Below are 6,955 nucleotides of genomic sequence, written 5' to 3'. Positions count from 1 at the left end.
TTGGATTGATCCAAAAAACTTCTAGCTTCTTGGATCTTTTTCTTGTAGTTGATCCCATTCACAAAACAATTACATATACATTTGTGATTAATTAGCGAATCCTCTACCACTGATCCTGAAATTTAAATTGATCAAGATCATGTATCTTAATGACCCAATCAAACCACCTCCTATATTTGTCTTGAACTCTCTCTCCCTTATGATGGGGGTCTTTAGATGGGTTGATGGACTAGATCCACATTATCCTAATATGTTATTAGGCAGGTTGGATCAATTTTTTGTTAATCTTTTCCATTATGTTAATTATGATTATTATACAAATCGAGACTTGATTTGCCTGATGTTCACTCGCTTCTTATTCGGGTCCAATCCATAATTAATTTTGCTTGGATATCGTTTTGATCTTCCGATATTTGGATATTTACTCTTCGCTGACTCCCTGAACGTTTTGAAAAAAATCTCTCATTTTATAAGGATTGTGAGAAACGATCTTACCAATTCTATCATAAGTAACTCCGTGATAAGATTCTTCCTCTTTTAGTAGGTCTTTATAGGCATGCCGAGCACGTTGTCACATTAATTGGTTATTTAGCATTAATTAGCTCACTAATCATGACGACACAACATGTGACGGTTCGCTCATTGAAAGGCATCTATAAGGGTTTGTGCCACTGCATTAATAATAGAATACATATCGCCGAAGGAAAATCCTTTAAACATATCTTTGAGTGAGAGTAGGATTTTTGTGAATACCAAACTTGTAGTGACAATATGTGGTGAATTTCCTTTGGTCCACATAATGGCACTGAAAATGAGTATAAACACCTAAAATTAATGATTTGAAAAGTTTGATAGACCACATGGATAAAACACATACACCGTGGTAAGGCTACAAGACTTTTTTTTTTTCTATACCGAGTTAGGTAATGGAGGGGTCACTGGCGAATTCATGTAAGGAGCCTACGGTATTGTAAACTCTAATTTGAAGTGGGGAAATGGATGAGGCCCAATTGGGGCCTACCCTACCGCCACATGGACCTAATTAGAGACAGACAGTCCTATCAAGGATCCGCGGGACGTGAAGTGTTTGTTTCATCCATGCTATACATTTGCTTTGACATATCATTTTAGAGCATGAGCTGAGAAAGGAGATGGATTGAAGGCTCCAGTTGACCATACCTATGTGAACCCGTAGAGATTGAATTCTTACCATTAAAAACTTATTGGGAAGCACCTTATGTTTATTTACCATCCAATCTGTTCATAAGGTCACATAAACCTGTAAGACAGGAAAAAATAAAAATGGGCTTGATCCAAAAACTTCTATACCCCCATTAAGTTTCCAATCCCCACTGCTTCCTATCGTGTGGTCCACGTGAGCCTTGAATTTACTTCCTTTCTTTGCTCATCCCCTTAAATAATTTCTTTAGACCATTGATCCAATGGATCCCATCATAGAATTCCTATGGACAAAACATCTCCTAAATTAATGAGCACGGATTCAATCAGATAGGACCCTGTGGCCTATATGAAGTTTTTAATGGAGAGTTATTGTTTCATGCAGTGCCGTCTACTCGGGATTTGAATCTCCTTCAGTTTTGGGATTCCATTTTAAAATGAGCCAAAAAAAAAAGAAAAAAAGAAGATGCAACGCATACATCAAGATGGCCCTACGGTCACGACCTGACTTAATCAGCGCCGCAAATTAAGAGACTACACGCTAGCTAGACGCCAATTGCCTACCAAAGGATTTTGCAGGAACTGCTTGCCAGTCCAGAGGAAGCTAGGAAGGCCCACCGTGAAGTTCGAGGGAAATTAACCTCTGTCCATCCGTTCTGCCATATCATGCGTGGGCCCATAATCAAGGCAGATTCAAAACTCAAGTGGGCCACACAACAGCAAATAATGACCATTGAACATCCACCGTTGAAACATTAGTGGGCCACATAATTTTTATAACAGGCTATAGTTTTTGTACCTTCCGTTCATCACAGTAGAAGTGAACTTATATACTACATGATGTTACAAACATCACGGTGAAATTATAAAAAATTCAACGGTTGACATTTCCTTACCGACTTTTTCTTGTCGTGCAGCTCACTTTAGTTCTGGATCTACCTATTTTTTGGCCCACATTCTTACATCATCTGGGAGAACGGATGGATTGAATGGATTTCTCACAAATATAACGGTGGGCCCAACTTAGATTAATGTGGCAAGAAGTTTGATCTTTTCTCTTTATTTCTTTGGACGCAGACTATGCATGCTTTGTTAACCGTCAATCTGTCGAAATTTGAGGTTTCTGTAAAAATTAAATATTCAAAGTATTTCGGAATTTTGTTTTGCCACATAAATGCTTTTGGAAATTTCAAAAGTGTTATCTCACGTAAATAAATGAAATGGAGAAAATTTATATTTTATATGCGGAGATGCGTGTATTATATTTACTCAGAGCTTTGGAGCAAGTGGATCCCACATAAAACATGCAGATTCAACACGTACCGTTGAAAACTTCTTGGGTCCACATATTTTTTGCATCACGTCGATATTTTTTTTTCCCCCTTTGTCGAGGCCTGTGTGACCTTATGAATAGGTTGGATGGAAAATAAACATTATGGTGGGCCCTAGAAAGTTTTCAACGGTGGGTGTCATTATCCCCACTGTTTCCTGTGGTGTAGTCCACTTGAGATCAGATCTGGCTAATTTTTGGCCGTATACCCAAAATGATATTGGAAAAACAGATGGACGGTGTGGATAAAACACATGTATAACGATGGCTCCAAAGAATCCCTAGTGACTGGTCTCCAGACAATCCGCGCCCGAGTAACAAAGCTCCGTACGGGGCACCGAAAGAGTTCTTTTTTTTCAAAGTTTGTTGAAAGCACGCTGGTGTGAAGGGAACGTCAGCCCAGTTTGACCAAAAACCAAATTGATGGAGATGGTCAGGTGCCGCTCTCATCAACCTAAGTTCACCGTACATCACCTTCTTTACCTCAGATGGGTTGAATTTTTAGAAAATCTGAACCTTGAAAATGTTATTTTTTTGTAATGAATATCTTCATTTACAAAAATTAACTCGATCTACTTATTTTTAAGTCAATGTTTGGTTTTTACGCTTGGCAGTCAATTATTTTGATAACTTGGTCCACATGATGAATCAAAAAATATTTTTTTTACAGGTGAATTTCGTGATGAAACCCATCGTTTCCATGGTTTGGATTTTATAGAAATTATACAAGTTAGCGGAACAAGGGACTCGTACTCTAAGATTACTGTACGGACGGATGTACCTGATATTTCTCCAGCATGATACTTTTCTTCTTTGAAATATTGCTAAAAGATAAGGGGTGGATTTTCGTGTATACTGTATCCAGTGCGCACGTGTCTCCCAGAAGATTCAACGGTTCTGATCTCTCATCCAAAACGTTCACCGACCAGCAATGCTGTTATGATGCTTGCTTTCCAGAAGTTCAAAGTACAGGAGCGGACATATACGGTGATCGGACAGTTGATCTGGTGGACCAACACGAAAATTGGCCGTTACATAATATTCAAGTCTGTCTCTAGGGACACCACTGTTTAATGTTTTGGTGGGCCGTCTGCTTTTCAATGCACTGATCTGATGGTTCTGCACTCCAACCCCCTCGCCTTTGGTGAAACTACCCATCCACAGGGTGGCCCACCAATTCAACTGTCCTTATCACCCCACACAAGTGCGGGTCATGTAAAGAGGTGTTTTGGTACATCGCAGGGGAATCAAAGCTGTGTCATCAGCAAGTGAATAGCCTCTTGATGCACCCAATTTGTAAGTGGGCCATTGGGCAGATAGGCCCCACCAATTTGACGCGGATTGCGTCGTACTCTTGCCAGAACGACTCGGTCCTTGTAGGAGCTCTGTGGGTCCCACCATGATGTATATGTATTATCCATTCCGTACATCCATTTTTAAAGATCATTTTAGGGTATGATGTAGAAAATGAGGTAGATATAAGGCTCAATTGGACCACAAAATGGCATTGAACGAAGACCATTAAAAGCTTTCTGGGAGACGCAGAAGTTTTGATCAAGGTGAAAGTTTTGTTTTCCTTTCATCCAAGTCTATGTGACCTTATGAACAGGTTGGATGGAAAATAAACATCATGGTAGGCCCTAAGAAGGTTTCAACGGTAGGCATTATTATCACCACTGCTTCCTCTGGCGTGGTCCACTTGAGCCCTGATTCTGCCTGATTATTTATGGTGTACGCTAAAATGATCTGAAAAAATGTATGAACGGCATGGATAAAACGCTTACATCATAGTGGACCCCACAGAGCCCGTGCAAGGACCGAGTTGGCTGTGGCAATCTTTCTATTTTCTCTCCATCCAGATCTTCTTGACCTTATCAACGGGTTGGATGGAAAATAAACATTATGGTGGGACCTAAAATGTTTTTAATGGTGGTCGTTCAATCACCACTATTTCCTGTGGTGTGGTCCACCTGAGATTTGAATCTGCTTAACTTTTAGGACCACGTCCTAAAATAGGATGAAAAAACGGATGGACAGCGTGGATATACAAGAAACCATCAAGTTAGGCCCCACGTTAAGGGTAACACCTAATCCATTCCCTTTGTCTTCCTTTTGTTCTTAATCGTCCATTGGCAGCAAATCAAGTTAGGAAAGTTAGATAATCTATTCAATATGATTCATTGACCTTAGCTCATTTTCAACGGGCTAGATCAGATGGACGGTGCAAATCATCTAACACATGACACGTCCGGTTAAAATGGAATGATTATAAAAAAGAGGAAGGTACTTAAAATTTTGACGGTTCAAAAAACTAGAGCCGATGGACGGTGCACATTCTAACTCATAACACGTCCGGTTAAAACAGAATGATTAAAAAACTGAAGTAAAACTACTAGAAGAAACCACTGGCTCAACCAGCTAGAACCACACATCATTTCAAGATGGGTCCCAGTCCTATCAGATCATGGGAGTCACGGCATTATTTTCAAACCTTGCAATAATTCGAGTCCAGACAAAAGAGCTAGAATTTGGGCTTAGGCCTGCATGGCCCAACTCAACCAATTAGCCAAGCGCCCGTTCTAGCGGAAACGGATTAGCTATGACCCTGCCGCTAGCCAATGGCTAGTGCTCGTTGCTATGTGGGCTCATCATGATTTATGTGTTTCATCCATTCCATCCGTCCATTTTACCAGATCATTTTATGATATGAGCCTAACAATGAGGTAGATCCAAATCTCATTTGGACCACAAAGTGTTTGTTGGTTGAACACTCCCCATTAAAAACTTCTTGTGGGCCACAAAAGTTTTGGATCAAGGTATTGTTTATTTTTTTCGCTTCATCCAGGTCTGTACGACCTAATCAACAGGTTGGATGTCAAATAAACATTACAGCGGTCCCTAGGAGGATTTTAATGGTGTACATTCAATCACCACTATTTTTCGGTGGTGTGGTCCACATGAGTTTTAGATCTGCTTCATTTTTGGTATCAGGCCCTAAAATTATCTTTAAAAATGAATGGACAGCATGGATAAAACACTTAACATCATCGTGGGACCACGGAGCACCAACCACTAGCCACCTGGCTAGTGGCAGAGTCACTAGTCAAACCGCGTTCTAGCCATGTTAATGGAGAAAACGCGTCATATGCTACAGTCATATATAGGCAGACTTATCGTCCAGCCCATCGTTTTAAGACTCGGACTCGGTGGAACGGATCCGGTTCAATTTACGATGGATCGGAAATAGGTGTGCACTCAGGTTGACTCGTTCGAGTCGGTGCTGACTCAGGCAGCCTTGCTGGCGTGTGCCACACACCACCGGACTCATCGGTGTGTTGACGCAACAAGTTCCATGGGCCCCACCATGATGTATGTGTTATATCCACACTGTCCATCCATTTTGCGAGATCATTTTAGCGCATGGACACAAAAATCAGACAGATCCAAAGCTCAAGCGGACAACACCACAGAAATCAGTTTTGTGGGCCATACTACCCGACTCGGGATGGAACTGAGTCTGTCTGAGTCACCGAGTCTTTTAACCATGATCCACCCACATCCTCCCTGTCAAAATCCTACCAGGTCCTCTAAATGATAGCCCACCGTGAAAATTACCACCCACGGAAATGAGGCAAGTCCACTCACTAAGTGGGCCACAACTATCTGTTGAGCCAGGTTTTCAGTTGTCCTAACAGTGTGGTCAACTTAACGAACGGACCAGCTTGATTTTTCTGCTAATTGATCTTCATGGTGGGCCCTAACATTTGGATGGCACGGATTTCCAACACAAGTGGCAATTGTGCATGTCCAAAAACAGGACCCGATTAAATAGTTATTGGGCCTGAAACTCACAGTAAGCCCAATTGGCGGGACTAGGCTTGTGACCAGTGCACCCAAAAAGGACTGGACACAGCCCAGGCCCGACCCACTCTCGTCCCTGAGCAGCGGACTACCTTCAATCAGTGGTTCTCCAACTACCATACCATATAACCTCAACCACTCGAAGGGTAGAAAAGAGGAAAAACCACTGTACTTGTATCGATGCTTAGATTTTAAGTTGGGAAATGATCGGTACAGCTGCTGTATCATAACGCATGACAAAGCCTTTTATTTTTCTGCCAATGTGGCACAAACAGAGAAAATCCTAACCGTTAAAACCGTGATCCACACCATGATAATCACTTCCTAAAAAAATTTCAAGCCGGTCACTCATTTAAAGGACATAAAAGTACACCAAGTCATGCCATCGGCTTCCATTGATATTGATGCCGTGCCCCAATCTATATGCATATCGGCCAAATTTTCATACAAGATAATCATCATGGTGCGTCCCACCATTTGTACGGACATGTTATTATACATATGCAACAAGGTGGCGGGAAAAAGTGGATGTATCGTAACTAATTATACATCTGATGTATCTTATCACTTCTCTTTTAAGTCGTC

The sequence above is a fragment of the Magnolia sinica genome, chromosome 16 (assembly GCF_029962835.1).
Source record: "Magnolia sinica isolate HGM2019 chromosome 16, MsV1, whole genome shotgun sequence".
Classification (NCBI taxonomy): Eukaryota; Viridiplantae; Streptophyta; class Magnoliopsida; order Magnoliales; family Magnoliaceae; genus Magnolia; species Magnolia sinica.
This window is presented reverse-complemented; position numbering follows the sequence as displayed.